The following is a 26675-nucleotide window of genomic DNA, read 5'->3' as shown; positions in this document are numbered from 1 at the left end:
AGAAGACCTTGTAGAGAGTACCAGTGTGGTACCGGCCAAATACCCTCCGAAGGTTAAGTTAGAGAACTTTTAGAACTTTAAACTGCTAGAGCTAGGATAAATTATGCGTACCTTGGTTTGTGAGGGTTTTGGGGTTTTTATGGTAGCGTAGAGCTGACATTTGTTTCTTAGCAGAGAGGGTCTTTCCTTGAAGAGAATATCCTTATTTAATACACGTATTTTGCAGGATCCTTTCCTTGTAGGGTTTCCTTTGATTGGGGTTCATTGTGGGACACAAGCTATTTCCATGTATAGTCATTCATGGGGATCACCCCAAGCCATGCTGGACCAGTCGGCCTTTTCATCTCGTCGGTCACTAGCCTTGTCCAAGACCTCCGGTCAGCTTCAAGGAGATGTTCTCTAGACGTCGTAAGGCCGTCTGCCATGTTCGCTAGATGTTGCCTTTGCCCCGTCTGCTAATACGAACCCGTCTGGTCCTAAGGGGCGTTAGCTTCCTTGTTGTGTAATGCCAAAAATACCCTTATCAGCTGCCCCTTACTCTATGGTTTTGTCGGCTTTAGCTAACGGGTCATAGAGTGCAATTAGTAGCTTTTTTATTATTTATTTATTTAGAAAAAGGGGTATCGTTAATGGCTCCTAAGCAACTTCAATTAATGCTAGAACACGTGGCACAAGCTGGTTGGCCTCGTTTCTGAATAAAAGCGTCGCTTTGTTTTTCGCGTTCCTTCATCCTATAAATAGTTCATCACCTCCTCCTATTTTTCCTTATTTCATCTTTGTGAGAGAGAGAGAGAGAGAGAGAGAGAGCTATTATCTCGTCACCTACGTCACCCTCGCCTTACTGTCGTCAACCTCCGAAGGGGTCATTACTTTCAACCCGTTTGATTATTATTGTAAGTTTTCTTCTCTCTGTCTTGATTTATATATTTGTATCCTATCCCCCCTTTTGTTTTGAGACCTCGTCAAGATAGGTTCTTAGATAATACCTCCGTCGCTTGTAGGTGGATAGATGCCAGATAGCGAAGCGATGAGTGAACTGTAGTCATTAGTCTGTGAGGGTGCGAGCTACTATGAAGTCTTTTTGTCAGGGCGTCATCCTGAGGAAGATTCCCCTAAGTCCCTAGAGAGGGAGCCGTCTACCCAATCCTTGAGTGATGAGAATGAGGAAGAGGATGAGGGAGATGAGGATGAATATGACGAGGGAGAAGGTGATGGAATGAAAGAGGTGGACGAAGAGGAGGGTAAGGAAGAGGATGATGAGGACGGGGGAACATCCTCTGAGGGAGGTTCAGGAAGTCAAGAGGACGATGGAACCCGTCCCTTCATTTTTCCTGCGATTTGGACTGTCAATGACTTTTACCTAAAGATGACAACCAAAATATTCAAGGAACTTTATGATCATTATCAAATCCCCAAGAATATCCCCATTCATCTGCCCAAGAAGTTTGAACGTTGCTATTCTGGGAAGACCACAGACGTTGGCATGTATGACTCCATGTTTGCAGCGGGATTGAGATTACAACTGACGAAACTACACCGTTAGCTGGCTAATTATTTAGGTTTGTTCATCAGTTTGATAGCTCCCAATTCTTGGAGAATTTTTATAGGGGTAGAAGTACTTTGGGGTTGTCTTAGTGGTGGGAACCGTCGGCTTTTTCTCAACGAGTTCTTTTATTGCTATAGGCCTCAACACATATCCTCGTCCAATGGGATTTATCACTTTGCAGCAAGGAAGATGTCGCTCAGGTTGGTGTTAGACATGCTTGACTCAAATAGGAATTGGAAGAATAGGTACTTCTTTGTCCAAGGGGTGGACTGGGCGTGCCATTAGGAGGAGTGGGACACTATGCCCCATGGTTTTGACAATACTTGGGATTTTATGAAAGATTCAGGTTTAGTACAGTCAGCATTCTTTCCTTTATTCATTCATTTGTTGTATGTTTAACGTCATTTGTTACTTTCTCTGTTTTAGGTAGCGTCCATCCATAAATAATTGACAAGCAGGAGGCTTTCATCCCTCGCGTGCTAGAGATCCTCTTTGGTGAACGAAAGTGGAAGGACCTCGTTACTTTAGGCACACTCCACGCCTATTGTGGTGGTCCTGAGCCAACCCCTACGGCTCATAAATTGAACGCTTACTCTCATCGGTGTAAATGCCTATTTCCTTCCGTCCGTTCTCACTTGTACTAATGTCTACCCTTCTAATGTCAGTCATTTGTCCTTTGTAGAAATGGAAGCTGGAAGGCAGAGGGCTTTGGTGAGGTAGTTAGCTGCAGCACACAAACAGCAACAGAAAGAGGGGGCCTCGACGTTGGCTTCCAAGGTCGTCGTCAAGGGGATGTCCAAATGGAAGAACGAATGGAAGGACGAACATTTGAACAAGAAAGGACCAGGCACTCCTGTTGTTGACAAGAAGTTGTCACCTTCTAAGCCAAGTCATGGAGTCAACAAAGAGTTGATGACAGTGAAGGGTCCCGTCGCTTAGGGAGCTATTCGTCATTTGCTTACGCACAATGATCATGCCGTCGAGATGGTTGAAACAATCATCAAGGAGACAGATCTAAATCCCTGTGCTAAGTAGGCAACTAAGGACTTAGGGGTGTCGGGTCTCTTCCATCTGTCTAGTGTATGCTTCTTTCCTTAGACTTTGTTTAACTCTTTTGTTTATTCTTTTGTTGATGGTTGTTTTGGTTTCAGGCGTTGGTGCGCATAAAGGCGCTTCAAAACAAGTGCGTTGCCCAAAAGGGGGTGATCCGTCAATTTAAGAAGCGCCAGTAAATCGAGATCAAGGAGCTGGCTCAGTACAAGGAGGTCATCTGTACCCTCAACGAGGAGCTGACGGCTATCAAGGAGAAGCTGAAGAAGGAATCTCGTCTCCGAGAGGAAGCGTAAAAAGCTAAGGCAGGTTTGGAGATAGAGTTGACGATCCTTCATGAGCAGACGAAATAGGCTAAGGCCGACGCCGTGGTAGAGTTCAAGGCTTCTCAGTCCTTTATTAATGCATGCGTTGTCTACTACAGCGATGGGTTTGATGATTGCCTGAAGCAAGTTAGGTCCGTCTACCCAAACCTTGACCAGTCCAAGATCTCCATGGACAATCCAATGCCGCCGACTCCTATGGGTGGTGACACCGTCAGTATGGAGTCCAATGATTCCACTTATGCAAAGGAGCAAGTTCATAAAGACGAAGGTGTGGTCATTGCTCAACCTATTCCTAATGGCGCCGTCGCTCCCTCGGTCTCGTCTGTTGAAGACCCGTCTACTCAAGGTGCCCAAAACCCGCCTACTCAAGATGCCCCCCTAGATTAGTTTCCTTAATTTTTAACTTTTCATGTACCCTATTTAATTTTCAAACAATAGTAGGTGCCCTCTTATTTTTGGGCTTTATTGTAAACATTTTTCCTTTATTTATATTTTGTTATTGCATCCATTGCTTTCAGTCTTATTATTTCTAGTATACTTTTTTGCCATGTGATGGTCTCTTGTCTTGAGATATGTGTTTGTCTGTCCACCTTGGGACTAGTATTTGTGTTAGGATGCACTTGTCCCCTTAAGGACTTAGTGAATTTTCGAGGTGAACCCATCCACTTGGGCGTGCCTGTCCCCTTGAGGACTTGGTGAAAATATTTTTGGGGATGAACCGTCCAGTTAGGTATACTTGTCCCCTTGAGGACTCAGCAGTGAAACCGTCCACTTATGGGTTTAATAATGAGCTTGTCTACTCATGGGCTTGATAATTTTAAGGCATCCTTTGGGACGAACCCGTCCACTTATGGACTTAATAATGAAACCGTCCACTTCAAGACTCGGTAACTTTCAGGCATACCTTGGGATGAACCTATCCACTTATGGACTTAATAATGAACTCGTCCACTTTAAGACTTGGTAATTTTAAGGCATCCCTTAGGATGAACCCCTCCACTTATGGACTTAATAATGAACTCGTCCACTTTAGGACTTGGTAATTTTAAGGCATCCCTTGGGATGAACCCGTCCACTTGTGGACTTAATAATTTAATGTCATCTGTTATGATGAACTCGTCCACTTATGGATCTGTTAATTTGAAGGCATCTCTTGGGATGAATCCATCAACTTGTGGACTTAATAATTCAATGGCATCCCTTAGGATGAACCCATCCACTTATGGACTTGATATTAGATGTAGTTTTGTAGAGACATATTCATACACATGTCATATCTAATAACTCCTCTTATTGTGATAAATACTTGCATAAGTAAAAAATTGTTCTATGAAAAGAATAAAAAGTCGCCCTTTGGGCCTAGAAAGTATTGTAGATAGTAAAGATTAGCTAAAAAGAAGTAAAATGGAAATGAGGAGTGGTGTTGTTCATGCCATCGTCTATTGAAAGTATCTCTTCAGGTGCTCAATGTTCCATGGATAGGGCAACTTTTGTCCGTCTAGCATCTCCAGGTGGTAGGTGCCTTTCCTCTGCCATGAAGTGATTTTGTAGGGTCCTTCCCAATTAGGTCCTAGCTTTCCTTAGGAGGGATCTCTCATGGCACCCGTGACCTTTCTTAGGACGAGGTCACTAACTTGGAAATCTCTACTTCTGACTCTGGAGTTGTAGTACTTGGCCATGAGGTCTTGGTATCTTTCTAGCCTTTGTTCATCTGTTGCCTTAACCTCATCTACTAGATCAAGCTATAGGTGCATGGCTTTGTCATTCCTGCTTTTATCATGATTTTCCATCCTGTAGCTTATGAGTTCGACCTCAGCTAGGCCAACAGTCTCGCTCCCGTATGCTAGGCAAAACAACGTTTCTCCTGTAGGAGTTTTGGCTGTCGTCCGATACGCCCATAGTATGCTTGGCAGCTCTTCTGGCCATATACCCTTTGCCCCCTCGAGCCTAGTCTGGATAGTTTTGAGCAAGGATCAGTTCGTGACCTCAACTTGTCCATTGGCCTGAGGGTGGGTGCGGGAGGAAAAGTGATTCTTGATCCCTAGTTGTGAGTAAAAATTCCTGAACAAGTCCTTGTCAAACTGTTTTTCGTTATCTGAGACCTAGACTCTAGGGATTTCATACGTACAGATGATGTTTCTCCAGATGAAGCTTCGTACGTTCTTCTCTATGATAGTGGCCAGGGCTTCGTCTTCCACCCATTTGGTAAAGTAATCTATGTCGACCACTAAGAACTTCAGTGGACTTATTGCTATTAGGAATGGGCCCATGATGTCCAACCCTCATTAAGCAAAAGGCCACGGAGCTTCGGCAGAAGGGGGAACGAAGTGATAGTTGTAGTAAAGGGTGAGTCTGTTCGATGAACCAGCTTGTTGAGGTCGCTTGACACCCATCCTCTAAGGGCGATCATCATGAAATCCATCAGTTCCTTTATCATTTGCATCTCGGTAACCATGTATAGTGGAGCCGTATCTGCTATGGATGGTCGGCTAGTTTCTTGTTGCTCTTGTCTGCTTAGGGCGTTGTGGCCTTCGGGTCCTTCTTAGTTCCTTCTTTTAGCGTTGGTACCCTCTTGCTCGTCCCCATGATTGTTGGGTTCTACATTCCTTTGGCATAGTTGTTCTTCTAGGTCGTGGTTTTGCTTGGTGAGGCTTCCACGACTGCGGCGAGAGTTTGTACCTGTCTTTTAAGGGCGGTAGTGCGTGGTTTTTCTTCTTGGTTGTTGGTGGTAGCCATCGAGCGAGTGAGTACCATACAACTCTTTGTCCGGGAAGTGGCAGTACAACTTCTACTACAACAAAGTTGTTGCTACGCGTTTCCCATAGATGGCGCCAACCGATGATGCCAACAAAGAATCGTTAGTAAGTCACACTGTCCTCATGTGCTCTCGGCAAAATTTACGAAATAAAGAAGAAGAAGACCTTGCAGAGAGTACTAGTGTGGTACCGGAAAAATACCCTCCAAAGGTTAAGTTAGAGAATTTTTACAACTCTAGAGTGTCAGAGCTGGGATAAATTATGCATACCTTGGTTTGTGAGGGTTTTGAGGTTTTTATAATAGTGTAGAGCTAACATTTGTTTCTTGGCGGAGAGGGTCTTTCCTTGTAGGGAAGATCCTTATTTAATACACGTATTTTACAGGATTCTTTCCTTGAAGGGTTTCCTTTGATTGGGATTCATCGTGGGACACAAGCTATTTCCATGTATAGTCCATTCACGGGGATCACGCGAAGCCACGCTGGACTCGTTGACCTCCTCATCCCGTCGGTCACTACCCTTGTCCAAGACCTCCCATCAGCTTCATAGAGATGTTTGTCAAACATCGTAGGGCCATCTGTCATGTTCACAAGATGTTGCCTTTGCCCCGTCTGCTAATACGAACAAGTCAGGTCTTGAGGGGCGTCAGCTTCCTTGTTGTGTCATGCCAAAAATACCCTTATCAGATCTTTTCCTTTAAAAATTGCCAAGTGTGTCCTAAAGTTAATAAACATTAAAAATTAATAAAATTCTATCATTTAAAAACTAAAATTTTCCATTGGTTGTGTTCAAGAGCAGCAGCTCTTTAAAAAAATAATTTTTTTTCATGGGTTGAGTTAAAGACACCAACTAATCCAAATTGTTGGTGCCATTAATTGATGTGTGATGGACTAATTAGCAACATAGGAGTTGTCTCTGTGACTATGGGGCGGAGTCATTTGAGAGGGACAAAAAGCTCTCAAATGAAAGGTAGAAATTAGGTAAAGATTATTGAGTTTTAGTGATTTTCTTTTTTAAGAATTTATAATTGATTTGTTATAATTTTTTTTTTTTTTTTACTTAGACCTTGTACAAAGATTCTTTTTATTATTTGAATATGTGAATTTTTTTTTAGATTTTCCTTGTTGTCCGGGTTTGTAAATTGTCCAAATGTTTAGCTAAATATTTTTCTTGATATTCTTGGGAGAACCAAACAAGGGATGATTTGATAAGTTTTTTTCATTTTTGATTTCATGGGTCAGCTTGTAAATTTTTTGGGAGAGGGGTGCCGAGTATATATTAATTTTAGAGCCAAAAGTAAATTTTTTATGCTAATATAGGAAATTTTTAGAGCCAAAAGTAAATTTTAGTTCCATCCCTGAATAGTTGTTTTCCTTCAATATAACATTTATACAATCTAACAAGGTTAGGATGTTGCAAACCAGATATTATACCTATTTCATTCACAAATTCATGGCTTCCTTGCTTTGATTTTGATGAAAGTTGCTTAATTGCAATTACAGTACCATTAAATATAATACCCTACATCAAGAATAGAAAAAAAAATGCAATCTTTAGCTATGTATTTCATCTTCTCTCTCTCTCTCTCTCTCTCTCTCTCTCTCTCTCTCCTAACGCCAAGGATCAATAAGGAGAATAAAAAGAAAGGATGGAAAAAAAATCATTCTAGAATATAAAAAGTGCTAGGCTAAGAATATATTGACCCGTTGTGATAAATTAATTAATTAATTAGCCAAGTTAATTGATTAATCAAATTAACATGCAAAACACGTAGTAGCACAAAAAAATCACCAAATAACTAAATGCAGCGGAAATTAAATTTGACACGGGTGATTTGTTTACAAATGGGAAAAATCACTGAGTCAAAACCCCAACAGGTGAATTTAAGGTCACCACTCCCAAGAATCCACTATTATCAAAACAAGCAGTTATAAGTAAAGGAATCCCAGTACCTTATACCAACCTATAGTTGAACCCTTATCCCAATACCCAATTGGACTTGTTCTGTAGTGACAATATCTCATTTTCAATGCACAGCTCTCAGTATGTGACTAACCAATAGATGTGCGAATCTCAGTACACGACTTAATCACCAACTTGAGAAAGATGTTGGCTGCAAATTTCTTCAGTTCATCAAGACAATGAAGATCACGAAGCTCCCTGGTCACAAAACCCAACGATGTACAAATGCAGCAACTTCTTTAAGAGAAACATGAACTAGGGCGAATTTCGTGTTCGGTCACAATTTGCATGAAAAAACCTTGCTTCACACTCGCGCAACTGTGCAACCTTTGACGATCCTTAAAATAATCCTTATATATGTTTAGGGTTGTGAGAAAAGAAAGCCTAAACTTGTACTCGCAAATTGGAGTGAAATCAAAAATGAAAATTTGATTTTCGTAAATCTCGATGATAGCTTATCTATCGAGCAGCTGTCAAGCAACGGGCTAAAACTACCTTTTAACCTCGATAGATTCTATCTATCGAAATAGCTGTCTACTTTTAAAATCCAGTACTTCTTTACTTGATTCTTGAACATAACTGCATGGCTTTAACAATTGAACTTGAAATCTTATTCCTTGAAGTATTAAACACATTCTAGAACTACCCAATTACAAGTAAAGTGCATTTTGTCAAAGGATTAGCCAATTATATAGACATATGTGCCTAACATGATTCACATATGTCCTAACAATCTCTCCCTTTAGCAATCCATGACAAAACCACAACAAAAAAATAAACATATGAGAGAAGTTATAAATTACTCAACTCATACTTACTTGTTGAATACATTAAAATCTATCATAACACAAACTCTTGAAAACTTTGCAAGAAGAGAGTTCATGGCAAGGAAGACTTTGACAACTTGTATTTCTGAAACATTTTAAACAAAACTCATTGCGGAATCTTAGTGTGAAACAGAATTAAAAGATTACATACAAGTAATAAGAAACATGTGCATAAAGAGAAAAAAGTAACAACGCATGAAGAGATAGGTGAAAGAAAGTAACAACAACCTCAATATATATATATATATCAACAATAAGTACAAGGTTTGCTATCACAAAGTACGAACAATGTATCTAAAAAGTAAAGAAAAGAAAAGATACAAAAAGTCCTCACTACATCCCTCAAAGTATAAACACTTCCCCTATGAAAAATGTCCTATGCTAGCTTTCCCCCTAAATATATGACTACTCTCATATCCAAAACTACTCTCCCTTTTTGTCATGAATAACAAAGGGCAAGTAGTACCAGCATCCTCATTAGCATCATTACTACCGGAACCATCATCACTCTCATCCTCTGAAGCCTGTGGAGATGGGGAAGAAGATGTAGTGAAACCACCCATGACAGCTTGTTGTCATGCAAAACGACCAACACAGGTGTTCACCTGATATAACTCATCACTGAGAGTGTTAAGGCAAGCATCCATGCACACAAGCTGTGCCATGATGGCCTCGAAAGTCACTCCACCAGCAGAAGAAGAAGGACCAGATGTGAATGGAGCTGAAGAAGCCGGAGGAGCCGCAGTCTCGGTCTGTGTCTGCCTCGAGCGAAGCTGGGCATCACTTCACCTAACAGTAGCAGCGTCAATGGCACCCATGACGAAGAAGTGATTAGACTCGAGATATGAGATAGAAAAATGGTGAATGATCCGTGTGATAGCCAAAGGAAAAATGAGCTTATCACAGGTCACCTTATCCTTATAGACATCTATGAGGGATAGGATGAAGTGAGAAGGGAAGTCAATAGAAATGTCCTCTAAGAGGGATAACAAAAATCAAGCATAAGACTCTGTGATAGAGTTTGTTAGTGCATATGTGATTGTATGTTAGGAACATATGTCAACATTTTATGTATTGGTTAATCCTTTGACAAAACGCACTTTACTTGTATTTGGATAGATCTAGGATGTGTTTAATACTTCAAGAAACAAGGTTTCAAGTTCAAGTGTTAAAGCTATGCAAGTCTGTCCAAGAATCAAGTGAGAAAGTACTAGATTTTAAAGCTCGACAGCTAGTATCTATCGAGATTTAAAAGCTGCTGAAGCCCGTAGCTCGACAACTAGCTCGATAGATGGCTATCTATCGAGGTTTACGAAATTCAGTTTTTCAGGACTATTTTTCATCCAATCCATGAGTATGTGTTTGGGCTTTCTTTTCTCACATTCCTAAACATATATAAGGATTATTTTAAAGGCTGTATCAAGTTGCACATCCAAGAGCATAATTGCACAAGAGCATAATTCCTCAAGTGTGACAAAAAAAAACCTAGTTTGCCCTAGTTCTTGAAGAAGCTGCTGTGTTTGTACACCGTAGGGTTTTGTGACCAAGTAACTTCGTGATCTTCATTGGTTGAAGAACAGAAGAACTTTGCAGCCAACATCCTTCTCAAGTTGGTGATCAAGTCATGTACTAGGATCCGCGCATCTATTCGTTAGTCATTTACTAGGAGCTGCGCAATACAAGGAGAGATTGTCACTATAGAACAAGTCCAATTGGGTATTGGGGTAAGGGTTCAACTGTTGGTTGGTATAAGGTACTAGAATTCCTTTACTTATAACCGCTTGTTTTTATAATAGTGAATTCTTGGGAGTGGTGACCTTAAAATCACCTGGTGGGGTTTTTGTCGTGTAGATTTTCCCCATTTGTAAACAAATCCTTATATCATTTAATTTCTGCTGCATTTTTAGTTATTTGGTGATTTATTTGTGCTGCAATGCTTATTTCATGTAATTGAACCTAATTAATTCACTTGGCTAATTACTTGGTTAATTCATCACAAGGGGTAAATACATTCTTGGCCTTTGAAGTGGTATCAGAGCAGGCACACTCTGATTAAGGTTTAATCTTTACTGTGAGATCCATTGACCCCTGTTTGTCATGGATAGAGGATAGTCACTCATTGTACCTCCTTTATTTGATGGAACTAACTATGTATACTGGAAAATACGCATGAGAGCTTTCTTGCAGTCCTTAGATGAGAAGGTGTGGCAAGCTGTGGAGATAGGCTGGACCAAGCCAAAGGAAGTGCATGCTAAATAGGATGATACAAAGATCAAGGCGGCTAATTTCAATAGCAGAGCATTGAATACTTTATTCAGTGCGGTCACAAAGGAGGAGTTCAAGAAGATCTCCTCCACTGAAATTGCAAAGGAGGCGTAGACCATTCTCCAAACAACCTATTGAGGAACCAAGGCTGTCAAGGATTCAAAACTTCAAAGGCTCACTACTAGCTTCGAAGAAATCAAGATGGAGGAGGATGAGTCATTTGATGAGTTTTATGTCAGGTCAAGGACATAGTGAACTCAGCCTTTAATCTTAGGGAACCCATTCCCGAACCCAAGATTATGAGAAAGGTGTTTAGATCTCTTCCCGATAGCTAAGATCACTATGATTGAGGAGTCAAAGGATATTGATAAGATTCCATTGACAGAGCTAGTTGGAAATCTGCAAACCTATGAGTTGGGTTCTTTTGAATTTGTCTTTACTCTACACTTAATGAAAAACATTTTAGGGATTACAAATGAGTTGTCAATAGCATTTTACCCAGCAATTCAAGAAGTTCATGAAAAATGCCAATGCAAAGGGCTTTGACAAGGACCGTAGGCAATCAAGCTCTTCTTAGTTTAAGAGCCAAGACAAAGGGAAAAAGGATGCTAGGGATGGCGGTTAGTACACTGTTGCCTCAAGACCTAAGTGTTTCGTGTCACGACCCAAACCCAATACCTGGATTTGTGACCATGACTGGCATGTTAATATCAAGCCTAAACTTGGTATTAACAAGAACCAACTTAACTTTTGCAAAAGTTTTCCTCTTTCTTTTTATTCTTGTTTCTTTACTTAAGTGATATAACCTTTCACTTCACATTTAGAGCATGTACACTATACTCAAAGAATAACATAATCCATCAGTTAATTAAATTACAAATTTCACATGATACATCTCTTAATTCTTTAAGGTACACAACTTTCATTAGATCCTAAAATATACAATACTGTAAAACTAAATATCAAATTGCTAGTTTGGGATCTATACTCCTAAAACTAAAACCAGCTCCTTCCAAAACTCGACTAAGGCTCCCTCTGCTCCAAAATAAAACTTGTTGACTAAAAGGGTGGAAGGGGTGAGCTATACAGCTCAGTAAGGGTAAGATACATAAGAATTTAATAAAAATGCATGTAAATCAAATCATTTCATTTTATAAATGTTCAGATAGGAGAACTTATTTTCATGCATAGTATTTTATACTATTTATAATAATAACTTATACGCTCTTCATAGAAAAATAATTGTTCTCCTTTTTCTTATCAGAATAATATTACCAAAACCTTTCAGATTGAATTTCTTTCATTTCTTATGAAGTCACCAACTATAATATTGATTGTTAAAAATCATATACATACATACATACATACATACATACATATATATATATATATATATATATATATATATATATATATTCTTGTTACAAAATAATTATTTTAACTTAAATCAGATAATTGGTAACTTTGTCTTAAACTAGAAACATTTTAACAAATAAGAAGACTTTTCTTTATAAACTTCTTCTCATAAAATATTATAACTTTCAGAGTCATAAAACTTAATGTTTCATAAAGAGCAAATATCTGATAATTTTTTTAATGTAAACTTGTACTTTCATCAGAAGCTTTATCTTTATAGAACGCTATAACCTTTTTATCAGATTCTTTATCTTTAAAGCACAACAAAACTTCAAAAAATTTTATCTTTAAAGAACAACTTTTCTTTTCATCAAAAACTTCTTTTTATGAGAGCTTTTAACTTTTCATAATGCATTTAAACAAAATCATTCTCTCATGATCATTAAAATAATATAGTTGTTCATACCATATTGGTTAGTCCATATCTGATAAATCTGTACTTATTTGGGAGGCTTCTAGCACCATTGTGCTAGGCATCCAACATTCCCCACAATGCTAGGTATTTCCGGGATCACATCATAATATATATCTTTCAACCATAAGGGTAGGTTAACTTCCTCCACAAGTTGGCCCTAACCAACAAGGACGGGTACAACAAAGCCAGTCCCAATTTTAATGGCCAATCAGATAACATTTTCCATAGAAAGCCAGTAATTAAACCCTACTGGCAGAGTTCAGATCATTAGAGAACATAACCCGAAAACATTTCTTACTTATACATCATACTGAAATTCATAGTTTGGATAAAATTTCATAATAAAAGTATTTCCATTGTTTTCTTTAAACATCATGTTCGTGGAATTAGTAACAACATCAATATGCTTAAATCATATACATAAGGTTTCGAAAGTTCACGTACACATCTTTGTCTGAAACATGATTATATGCCATATCTCTAATCAAAAACTTTTTAATGCATCATATACTTTAAAATAACCTCATGACTTACCAAATGCTCATATAACTTATCCCTTACCTGAAAGCAGAGGAATCGAAAGCCTACAGTCGAATGAGCTTAAACTTGGGTACTGGTAACACCTAAACCAAATATCAAAGCTTATTACTATCAATTTACTGCTTATCATAAACTTACGCATTCATCTCAAAACCTATATCTTAAAATCAAGGAAATCATAATCTCACCTCAACGAGGTTCCCACAAACACAAAATACATTCATCAAACAACATGATGTACCAAATTATAGAGAAACCAAAATTCTCACATTAATATCATATGTCTAGAAGAGCCAACTTCATTTCAAAAGGTTCTTTAAGATTAGGGCAATAAAGCATGTATAAACATAAAATCCTTTAAACATGGTCATGTAACCATATACACTCACATGAACAATCGGAAGGTTTAGAACCCCTCCTTTGAGTACTAAACCTTGAACCAAGTTATAAAAAATTTATCTATGGCCTAGACATACTAAATGATGAGCATAATAAATTATAACTCAAATCATCCACCCAAACTTTAGAATTAAATCCTCAACGTTAGGCATGTCCCTTACTGTTCATTATTTTATTCCAGCAGCATATACTTCACTTATAAAATAAAAAATGGGCTATCAATTCACATCCAAACTTCATGAAATTTTACAGAGAAACTCCTCTGGATGTCTAGTAAATATCATATCAATTTTGAAGTCAAAGAATAAAAACATAATTTACTAAAAGTCATACAAGACAACATGCTCAAATCTGTCCTGACAAAATTTCATGCAACTTAGAAATTAAACCATTATTTTTATATTGACCCAATGGCTGTGAGACCACTTCCATAAAAACCATATGTGTCTTAGCATTCATCAAAACTACTCCTAGCACCCTAATTCACTGTATATGATTTATTACATAATTTACCATGCATAAACACAGAATCTGTCACAGTGACAGCTCTGAAACATTTTCTTGTAAAATTATAAAATGATTGCAAATAGTCTTATTATCATATGGGGATTTTTATACACTCATTAGACATGTTAAAAAACACTTAAATATAGTCATTTAACCACTCAACATAGTTTTGTACATACTTATACATAGTGTATATATATATATATATATATATATATATATATATATATAAAATACAAATAGCCATTTCAATTATTTATACTCTTTACATTTCTTATTCAAAGGCATTATAAAATAATATATTTATTAAATACTCTTTTATTAATTATAGACAGAAAGTGGCTTAAAATAATAATTAACCACTTAAACACATAGTTTAACTATAAAGTTGGGTCGGGGTGTTACATTTCGAGTATCAAGGTTTCGGTCACATGAAACAAGAGTGCCCTACCTATCTTTGGGAAAAGTAAGGCACTTGCTGCAAACTTGAGTGATACTGAACCTGAGGATGATTCCAAAAAGGAGGATGACAGAATCCTGAATGCCTTTACCACCACTGTCAATTCTACTAAAAGGATTGTAGAAGATGTGGAGCTTGATCGAGAACAACTCTCTACAAAGTTTGATGAAGCAAATCAGACTATTGGAGCACTGAGATTTGAGTACAATTTTTGGCTGAGAGAACCAAGAAGCTTGAGGCGAAACTGTTCCAAGTGAGAGCTCAGTTGGAGAGGACCTTAAGTGAAAAACTCGATGAGATGCTCAGTATGCAAAAATCTACCTCTAACCGTTCCGGTTTAAGGTATGATTTTTTTTTTTCTCCTAATATTGCTTCTTCTACTACTATTGTTTTTGTTTCTCCTACTAACAATATTGATTTTGAGAATAATGATGCTAAAACTGTGATAGCTAGTGAGAACATAGACAAGAGTAAATCTATCTTAAAAGCACCCCCTAAGCTTGCTAAGAAAGAAACCAAAAACCCTAAGGCTAAAAAGAGTAATGCTCAAAAGTCTAAAGAGAAGAAGTAGTATCTCTATCATCACTGTGGTGCAGCTAGACATACTCAACCCAATTGCTATAAGTGGTTAGCCACTCAATAGAGCAACAGCATGATTTCGTCGAGAAACCAAAATCAACTTTCATTCTTTCTTGCTCCTCTTGGAGATCTCCTCAAAGCCCTCATGTTCCTTTCGAACTTGAACGGTTTTAATTCTTCCCCTTCACCATAGGTTTAAGCATTTGCTCAAAGGAAATGTTATTTCAAGGTATGGAAGGAAAAAGACTCTAAGTGATTTAGTCACTTTTCTCTCTCTCCCTCTTTTTGTTATGGTTGCATTACTTGTGTGTTTTGTTTTATTGTTTTGAGACAATCTAGTTTTTATGCATTTCTTTATTTCACATCTTTTTGTTTGGTTGTTTTTCAATTTTTTTTTTATTTCTTTTCTTTCATAAAAATAATAAAAAAAATTGAAAAATCAGAAAAATATAGAAACAGTGTGCGTTTGTGTATATTGGTACTTGTGTACCTTGAATGGCCAATGAAACAAAGTTTTCTAAACTTTGTAGCTTAGATGAGCATCTTTATGCACAACTAAGCAAGTGAGCTTTGTGGCTCGTGTTTGTGATAAGTAAGATTAAGTTATCTCTTCTACTTAACACTCGTATCACTCATTTTGATGGGAAGGAATAGAAAATCCTAAGAGAAAGACATAAATAACCATCTCATCACTGTTGCTCACCAATCATGAAATGACATCTGTATACTTCGTCATAGAAAAAGTGCAATGTCAAAAAGCTTAACATAATTGAGAATTTCTTTTCTCTTTCTTGTATGCCCATGTATGATATGCTTAATAAAAGAAAATATGCAAAGAAAAATAAAAGCAAAAAGATCAAAATGCTTTATATATGATTGTAAGCGTGTATTCTAGGAGATGTGGGAGTTATAGGATGTACTTCAAAGGTGATAGTCCCCATCAAACAGTTATGATTGTGTGTGAGTTAAAGTGATTTTCTCATATCTCAAATCATCATACTTATGCAATCTTGCGATGTTTATCACATACAACACACAATATTCTTTGCTACGTTTGATACATGTGCAGATACAATGTGATTTGGCCATCATAAGGTTTACATGCGCTAATGTATGCTCACTAAACTGTCTTAACTTGTTTTTGAAATATAAAATTGGTTAGACTTGTTTGGTGTGTGTGTGTGTGTGTGTGTTTAAGACCACAATGCCCGACATTTTTCTTCATTGAGAGATGTTTTTGAGAGCTTAAAATATTTTTTGGATCTTTGTTTAAGTAGCATATTTGATTGCATTTATATCTATGTTTTTCTCTTCCTTGAAAACTGTTTTAAGCAATCTCGATAGTTCCTCGATAGCTCTCGATAGCTAGGCTATCTATCAAGACCCTTCAACTTTTCTTTATTGCAATCTCGATAGCTCTCAATAGCTATCTCGATCAATCGAGAAACTTTTTGTCTCCTCGATAGCTTCTCGATAGCTACCTCGATCCATCAAGCTTCTTTGTTGAGAAACCTCTCGTTTGATCCTCAATAACTAGTTCGACAGCTAAAAAGTGCCTCTTTAAAGTTCAATAACTCTCGATTGATCGAGCTTTATGAAGATTCTATATAAGGAGCCATCACGATTTCTGCACTCATTTCCTCGATCTCTCTCAATAGTTTCTCTCTTTTCTCACTCCAAACCTCTTCAAACTTAAACCCCTCACATTCCTCACTTGATCTTCAGCCTAAATCAAGTGTTCTTCATCTGGTATGATTCTTTCTCACTCATTAATCATGCATTTCACTCTTTTCTGACCTAAGTTTTGAGTTTTGAAAAAATTTTGGGGGTTTTTCAAAATTGATGAGTTTATGAAAAAATTTGGGATGAATTTTGTATGTTTGATCTTAAAACATCATGCATTGCATCACATGTACATTATAACACTACCTCATGTATTCTAGATGTGTGTTTACATTGTGGAACTGATTGTGTGCTGGTAGGTTTGGATTGGGCTGAGCCCATGATGTTTTTACTATTGCATTTCACATGTTCATGCATTTTCATGCATACATACCTTACATTCTCTATATTCTTATATATTGATTGTATTTGGGGCTTTTCTGCGTGTTTCTCTTTCTCCCTCTCTCTCTTTTGTTTACGTTAGTTGCGTCATGACATCGAAACGTAAGTCTACCCCGTCCCGGAACCTTCTTCGTTTCGAGGCATCCACTTCTTCTGACCCCACTCCATTTCACGCCCGGTTCCGTGATGAAAAGGCCAAATCAGACTTCTTTGAGAAATTTTCTAGACGAAGCATTCATTCGGAATGCTAAGTCATTCTGTCTAACTTTTTTGACACTGATCTACCCACTTTTATTCATAGTAGGGGTTGGGAGTCACTTTATTGCATTCTGATCACGTGTCCATCCGAGATCATTCAAGAGTTCTACTCCAACATGCATGGATTTGACACTTCTATACCCCAGTTTGTTACTCGCGTTCGGGGTATATGCATGGTAGTTACTCCGGGTATTGTATTCAAGGTACTATACATTCCTAGGGTAGCGCATCCTGCCTATCCTGGTTGTGAGCGTCTGAGGATAGTGTCCAAAGATGAACTCTCGTCTCATTTCTGTGAGACACCTTCTTTTTGGGGTGATCGTCAGTTCACCTGTTGCTCGGCCTTTACTAAAGGTCCGAGATTTCTTAACATGGTTATGACTTTTGTTCTCCATCCTCTCTCTCACTATAACAATATCACAGAGCCTCGTGCTCACTTTTTGCTCTCCCTCATTAAGGATCTTACCATAGATTTCTCCTTTCACTTCATACTCTCCCTTATAGATGTTTATAGGGATACGGCGACCCGTGATAAGCTCATCTTCCCTTCAGCTATCACATGGCTCCTTCGCCATTTTTCTGTCTCCTATCCTGCGTCTCCCCACTTCACTTTCATGTGTGTCATTGATGCCGCTACCATTAAGTGGAGTTTTGCATAGCTTCGCTCGAGGCAGACTCAGACCGAGACGGCTGCTCCTCCAGCTTCTACCACTCCATCCACCTCCGCTTCTTCGTCTTCAGCAGGTGGAGTGACTCTTGAGGCCATCATGGCATAGCTTGTGCGCATGGATGCTCGCCTTGAAACACTTAGTGATGGGTTGTGTCGGGTAAACACCCATATAGGTCGTATTGCATGACGACAAGCTGTGATGGGTGGTTTCACCGTTGCTTCCTCTCCATCTCCACCGGCGTTTGAGGATGAGAGTGACGATGACTCCGGCAGTGATGATGTTGGTGAGGATGATAATGATGCTGGCTCACTTAGTGATGATGAGATGTCTACTTGATGTACTTATCCCTTTGTCACCCGTGACAAAAAGGGGGAGTAGTTTTGAGACGAGAGTAGTCATACTCATAGGGGGAGTGTTATTGAGTGTTCATATTTTGAGGGATGTAGTGAGGTTTTTTATGTATCTTTTTTTCTTTTCTTTCTATTTTAGATACATTGTTCATGTACCTTAGATCTTGTGATCATATTGTGATAGCAAACCTTGTACTTATCGATTTATATACATTTGAGGTTGTTATTACAGTTGTTTCACCTATCTCTACATGTGTTGTTTCTTTTCTCTCTTTATACACATGTTTCTTATTTATTTTATGCAATCTTTTATTTCTGTTTCACACAAAGATGCCTTGATGAGTTTTGTTTAAGTGTTTCAGAAATATAGGTTGTCAATGTCTTCCTTGCCATGAACTCTCTTCCTGCAAAGTTTTTCAAGAGTTTGTGTTAGGATAAATTTTATTGTACTTAACAAGTGAGTATGAGTTGAGTGATTTATAACTTCTCTCATATGTTCATTTGTTTGTTGTGGTTTTGTCATGGATTGCGAAAAGGGGAGATTGTTAGGACATATGTGATTGGATGCTAGGAACATATGTCAACATTTTATGTATTGGCTAATCCTTTGACAAAATGCACTTTACTTGTATTTGGATAGATCTAGGATGTATTTAATACTTCAAGAAACAAGGTTTCGAGTTCAAGTGTTAAAGCCATGCCAGTCTATCCAAGAATTAAGTGAGAAATTACTGAATTTTAAAGCTTGACAACTAGTATCTATCGAGGTTTAAAAGCTGCTGAAACCCGTGGCTCGACAGCTAACTTGATAGATGGCTATCTATCGAGGTTTACGAAATTCAGTTTTTCAGGACTGTTTTTCATCCAATCTGTGAGTACGTGTTTGGGCTTTCTTTTCTCAGAACCTTAAACATATATAAAGACTATTTTAAGGGTCGTATCAGGTTGCACAACTAAGAGCACAATTGCACAAGATCATAATTCCTCAAGTGTGACAAAAAAAAAACCTACTTTGCCCTAGTTCTTGAAGAAGCTGCTGTGTTTGTACATCGTAGGGTTTTGTGACCAAGTAACTTCGTGATCTTCATTAGTTGAAGAACAAAAGAACTTTGTAGTCAACATCCTTCTCAAATAGGTGATTAAGTTGCGTACTGGGATCTGCGCATCTATTAGTTAGTCACGTACTGGGAGCCATGCAATACAATGAGAGATTGTCACTACAGAACAAGTCCAATTGGGTATTGAGGTAAGGTTTCAACTCTAGATTGGTATAAGATACTAGGATTTCTTTACTTGTAACCGTTTATTTTGATAATAATGGATTCTCGGGAGTGGTGACCTTAAAATCACCAGGTGAGGTTTTTGTCGTGTAAGTTTTTCCCATTCATAAACAAATCACTGTGTCATTTAATTTTCAATGCATTTTTAGTTATTTGGTAATTTGTTTAGGCTGCCACACTTATTGCATGTTATAGTGAGACAATGGATGGAGAATGAATGTCATCACCATGTTAAGGAATCTCGAACCTTTAGCAAAGGCCGAGCAATGGGTGTTTTGATGATCACAGCTGGGGTAGTCCGAATGCGCTACCCTCGGGACGTGGAGCACCTTGGATACAATATCCGAAGTGACCACTATGCGCGTAACTCGAACGCGAGTGACAAAAAGAGGTACTAAATAATCAAATCTGTGCATGTTGGAGTAAAACTCTTGTATGATCACAGAATGGAAAGTGACCAAGACGCCACACAATGACTCCCAACCCCTACTATGGATGATAGTGGGAAGGTTAGTATCGAAGAAATCCAATAAGATGACTTAGTGTTTTGAATGAATGCCTCGTCGAGAAAAGTTCTCTGAGAAGTCCTTACGGCTTTCTCATCACGGAACTGAAGATGAGAAGGAGTAAATCAAATGAAGATGTCCCGGAATGAAGAGGGTTCCGAGACGGAACAGATTTTCGTTTAGGTGCCAAAGAGTAGCTAACGAAAGAAAGAGAAAGAGGGAGGGACAAACAAAAAATTACCAAATAGTTCAATATCAAAATATAAAGAAATGAAGGTACGTATGCATGAAAAATGCATGAACATGTGACATGCAACATTAAAGACATCATGGGCTTAGCCCAATCTAATCCTACCAGCACACAAAATTTTCACATAGTAACCACACATCTAAAATGCATGAATATTGTTAAAAATGCATATGTGATGCAATGCATGAACATTTAGGATCATTTACACAAAACCCACCCCAAAATTTTGCAAAAACCTCATCAATTTTGAAAAACCCCAAAAAATTTTCAAAAACCCAAAGACCTAGGTCTAATGCATGAAATGCATGAAGAATGAAGGATTAAAGACCCTTATTAGAGAAGGAAAGCTTGATCTAGGCCAAAAAGCTCCTGGGAATGAGGTTTGGAGTGAGAGAGAAGTGTTTGGGAAGGTGAGAAGTTAATAAGGATTGAGAGATATCGAGAAAAATGAAATGGAAATTGCGCTGACCCTATATATAGAAATCCTAGTTTCTCGATGGATTGAGAGGTGTCGAGAGCTATCGAGAATTAAAATGGTCAAAAGAATCTGGCGAAAAGCTATCGAGAGTTGTCCACAATAAAGTGACCTCAATGGATCGAGAAGCTATTGAGCATCTATTGAGGAGACGAAAACTTTCTCAATAGATGCTCGAGCAGCTATCGAGACAAAGTCTTAAAAACTTCGATGGATCGAAATTGCAATAGCAACTGTCGAGAAAGGAAGATTAAGAGGCTTGATAGATAGCCTAGCTGTCGAGGTATTGAGAAGCTATTGAGATTGCTTTAAAATAGTTTTTCAAAGAAGAAAAAAACACAGAAATGAATGCAATCAAACATACTACTCAACCAAAGATCTAAACAACATTTTAAGCTCTCAAAAACATCTCACAAGAAGAAAAATGTCATGCATTTAGATCCAAAACACACACACACACTAAATAAGTCTAACTAATTTTATATTTAAAAAACAAGTCAAGGAAGTTTAGTGGGCATACATTAACACATATATTCCTTGTGATGGCCAAATCACATTGTACCTGCACATGTATCAAAAGTAGCAAAGAATATTGAGTGTTGTGTGTAAAAAACATTGCAAGATTGCATAAGTGTCTACATGTTATGACGATTTGAGATATGAGCAAATCCATTTAATTCACACACGATCATAACTGCTTGATAGGGACTATCACCTTCGAGGCACATCCTATAACTCCCACATCTCCTAGAAAACATGCTTGCAATCATATATATATATATATATATATATATATATAAAACATTTTGAATCTTTTTGCTTTTAATTTTCCTTGCATATTTTCTTTTAAGCATATCATGCATGGGCATATAAGAGAGAGAAAAGAAATACCCAATTATGTTTAGCTTTTGACATTGCACTTTTGCTATATCGAAGCATATGTCAGTTCATGATTGGCGAGCAACAATGGTGAGATGGTTATTTATGTCTTTCTCTTAGGATTTTCTAGTCTTACTCGTCAAAAAGAGTGATATGAGTGTTAAGTACAAAAGATTACTTAATCTTACTCATCACAAACATGAGCCACAAAGCTCACTTACTTAGTTGTGCATAGAGATGCTCATCTAAACTACAAGAGATACAAAGTTTGGAAAACTTTGTTTCAATGGCCATTCAAGGTACACAAGTACCAATGTACATGAACACACTGTTTTTTGTATTTTTCTAATTTTTCTATTTTTTCTATTTTTATTTTTATTTTTTTAATGAAATACAAAATAAAGAAAAATTAAAATCAAACAAACAAAAACATGTTAAACAAATCAATGCATAAAACTAGACTGACTCAAAAACAAGAAAGCAAAAACACACAAGTAATGCAAGCAAAAATAGAGGGAGGGAGGGAGAGAGAGAGAGGTGACAAAATCACTTTGAGCCTTTTTCCTTTCACACCTTGGAAGAACCTTTCCTTTTAGTAAACCCTTAAACCAGCAAAGTGGGGGAAGAATTGCAACCGTTCAAGTTCGAAAGGAACACGAGGGCTCTGAGTAGATCTCCAAGAGGAGCAAGAGGGGATGGAAACTTATTCTAGTTTCCCAATGAGATCATATTGTTGCTCTATTGAGTTGCTAGCCACTTATAACAATTAGGTCGAGTATGTCCAGTTGCTCCACAGTGATGGAAGAGATGCTGCCTCTTTTGTTTAGGCTTTTGAGTATTGCTCTTGCTCTTGTTTCTAGATCCTAGACAAACCCAACTCATAGGTCTGCAGATTGCCAACCAGCTTTTCCAAATAAATTTTATCAATATCCTTTGATTCCTCAATTACGATGATCTTGGCATGAAATCTCTCGAGTAGAGATTTGAGAACCTTTCTAACAATCTTGGGTTTTGGGAATGGTTTCCCCAAGATTAAAGGCTGAGTTCACTATGTCCATGAGCTTGGCATAGAACTCATGAAATAACTCATCCTCCTTCATTTTGATTTCTTCGAAGCTTGTAATGAGCCTCTAAAGTTTCGAATTCTTGACAGCCTTGGTTCCTTCATATGTTGTCTAAAGGATGGTCCATGCTTCCTTCGCAGTTTCTGTAGAGGATATCTTCTTGAATTCCTCATTCGTGACCGTACTGAATAAAGCATTCAATGCCTATTGTTGAAGTTTGCTGCCTTGATCTTAGCATCATCCCAATTGGCTAGCGCTTCCTTCGGCTTGTACCAGCCTATCTCCACAGTTTTCCACACTTTCTCATCTAAAGGGTGCAAGAAAGTTCTCATGCATAATTTCCAGTATGCATAGTTAGTGCCATCATAGAAAGGAAGTACAATAAGGGACTATCCTCTATCCATGACATCAGGGGTCAATGGATCACACAACAAATATTACTCTAATCAGAGTGTGCCTGCTCTGATACCACTTGATAGGCCAAGAATATATTGACCCATTGTGATAAATTAATTGATTATTTAGCCAAGTTAATTAATTAATCTAATTAACATGCAAAATGCATGGTAGCACAAACAAATCACTAAATAACTAAAAGCAGCTGAAATTAAATTTGACACAGGTGATTTGTTTACGAATGGGGAAAACTACTAAGGTAAAACTCCACCGGGTGAATTTAAGGTCACCACTCCTGAGAATCCACTATTATCAAAACAAGCAGTTACAAGTAAATGAATCTCAGTACCTTATACCAACCTACAGTTGAACCCTTAACCCAATACCCAATTGGACTTGTTTTGTAGTGACAATCTCTCATTTTCAATGCACGGCTCCTAGTACGTGACTAACCAATAGATGCGCGGATCCCAGTACGTGACTTAATCACCAACCTGAGAAAGATATTAGCTGCAAAGTTCTTCATTCCATCAACACAATGAAGATCACGAAGCTCCTTGGTCACAAAACCCAACGGCGTACAAACACAACAACTTCTTCATGAGAAAGATGAACTAGGGAAAATTCTGTCTCCGGTCACAATTTGCATGAACAAAACTTTGCTTCACACTCGCACAACTGTGCAACCTTTGACGGCCCTTAAAATAATCTTTATATATATTTAGGGTTGTGAGAAAAGAAAGCCTAAACATGTACTCACAGATTGGAGTGATATCAGAATTGAAAATCTGATTTTCATAAATCTCGATAGATAGCTTATCTATCAAGCAACTATCAAGCAATGGGATAAAGCTGCTTTTTAAACCTAGATAGATTCTATCTGTCAAGCTAGCTGTCGAGTTTTAAAATCCAGCACTTCTTTACTTGATTTTTGGACAGACTTGCATGGCTTTAACACTTGAACTTGAAACCTTGTTCCTTGAAGTATTAAACACATCCTAAAACTACCTAATTACAAGTAAAGTGCATTTTGTCAAAGGATTAGCCAAGTCTATATTGACATATGTGCCTAACATGATTCACATCTGTCTTAAAAATTGTTTTCCTTCAATATAACATCCATACAATCTAACAAGGTTAGGATGTTGTAAACCATATACTATGCCTATTTCATTCACAAATTCATGACTTCCTTGCTTTGATTTTGATGAAAGTTACTTAATTGCAATTATAGTACCATCAAATAGAATACCCTGCATCAAGAATAGAAAAAAAATGCATTCTTTAGCTATGTATTTCATCTTCTCTCTCTCTCTCTCTCTCTCTCTCTCTCTCTCTCTCTCTCTCTCTCTCTCTCCTAACGCCAAGGATCAGTAAGGAGAATAAAAGGAAAGGATGCAAAAAATAATTCATTCTAGAATATAAAAAGAGCTATCGAATACCTTGTAAACTGATCCAAAACCACCATCCCCAATCTTGTTGGCAACATTGAAGTTATTAAGGGCACAAATAAGTGTGACACCTGTCACAAGATCATTTTGTCTGACACTTGTCACAAGATCATTTTGCAACTAAAATAAAAATATTAAACAAGCAAACCAAATTTCATGTGACATTGAGCACAAGTTCAAAGTGAATTCATTCAAAATTTATAATCTTTGCTATATCAGAAACTTGGTTTATGCAAATCTTTAGACATCACTCAACTACAATGAAATAAAGTCAACCATGCATTATTCATTTGAAAAAATTATTTTATGCAGACTTTAAAAAAGAAGAAGAAGCAATGATAATATATATATATATATATATATATATATATATATATATTCCATGATTCAATGGGCTCATTATCATCAAAATTGGAACTCAATGACCTGAACCATCATGCATTATCCCAAATAAAAGTTCATATGCTATGAGCCCTAAATTCATGCAGTTTCTTTTGAAGGTGTAATTTGGAATGCTGATCATCTAGGGAAAAATAAAGAAAAATAAAATTATTTTCTATAAATTGTTCCAACTTCCTACTACAGATGGAGATAATGAATGCTGTCTTTTCTAATTTCCACAAAAGATTTGCACAGATTACCATTTTCCTGTGATATCCACCCTCCCAAACAGCCTTTCCACCAGTACAGGCCCGACCACAATGGATATCTTCATCTTGCCATCATCAGGGAGACTGAAATCTACAGAAAATAAAGATTACTAAGGGCAGCAATTTTAAGATTGCATTCTGAAATATATTTAGCACCATACAGAAAATCCAAAGTAGGATAGAAACAGATAGTTCAAAGACAAATTGGCATAGGAGGTTATAAAATGATGAAGATGATGATAAAGCTTTTGTTGTCTTCCATCTAAATGCACTTTAACATCGTCTTGAGTCTTCTATCTAAATGCAGATACATATGGAGGTTTACATCCACTAAATTCCTATGATTCCATGGTTCATCAATCTAATCTGAGCGTGGAAGAAATTGGATTAAAACAAGATTCTCAATCTCCAATACAATTACCAGGTTCCATAGAGATAGCTGATATGAGGGGACCATATAGTCCTCTCTTTGGGGCAGTTGTTGTTCCTTTCCCTACCTAATAAAATCAAATCATCAAAACTTTCTACGTTACATTTGCTTCAAATTCCTCAAAAACTTCTTTATCAACCCCTTGTGCAGAATTTTTAGTATCAAAATTTTTAGGCACCCAGTTTTCCTGCAGCAAATTAATTCATTTAACTCCTCTATAGTAATATAGAGATAAAAATAAATTTGATAGAATGCATGAACATGAATATCAATTTCCGTCTTGCAGCATTGGAAAAAGATCTATTGTCTCTGATTACTATATTTGCAAAGTGAAGTTTCACTTTATAAGGTTCGTTTGCTAAACAGCAAGCATAGTATGTGATTGAAAGAGGAGAAAGACGTGCACTTGTGTATAGTTCAGACTCATTCATTATGAGTTTGGATACACATTATTTGCTATACAGTCATTTGCGCTAGTGTTAATACCCCAAAATCTTTCAGAGCTACTAAATCCCCAATTCTCCTCACATGAACATATTTCGCTGCACCAGCTGGGTCAACATCTGCTTCATACTTAATGTTTACAATTGTGGTTGCTTTCCCACCACAATTTATATGCACTGAATACCAATCTACATAGAAGCAGCACTAAATCAAATACAAGCAGACATAATAGAACACCAATGAAATTTCCATTTTATTGTTAACTAATTAATGTATTGTCTTGTACAAGATGAAATATTTAACTAAACTCTTTTGTTCATTTCGGAAGGAAGTTACCAAAGAGGAATGCCTGATTAGACAAATTGAAGTATGATTTGCTGGATTTCTCATTTTGGTTTCATTTATGATTGACTGCTGTCTATCCAATAATTCGGGGACTACAGTACACTCATTTTCCAT

The 26675-nt window shown here is 37.4% G+C and overlaps 1 pseudogene; it reads right to left on the bottom strand.

Moving 5' to 3' along the window:
• The window catches only part of LOC142635352 (putative LRR receptor-like serine/threonine-protein kinase At1g07650), a 30586-nt pseudogene extending 3911 nt beyond the window's left edge, over positions 1 to 26675 (bottom strand).

This window comes from Castanea sativa, chromosome 5, assembly GCF_040712315.1.
Source record: "Castanea sativa cultivar Marrone di Chiusa Pesio chromosome 5, ASM4071231v1".
In the NCBI taxonomy this organism is placed as follows: Eukaryota; Viridiplantae; Streptophyta; class Magnoliopsida; order Fagales; family Fagaceae; genus Castanea; species Castanea sativa.
Note: the sequence above shows the minus strand (reverse complement) of the source record. Positions and strands in the feature narration are given on the sequence as shown.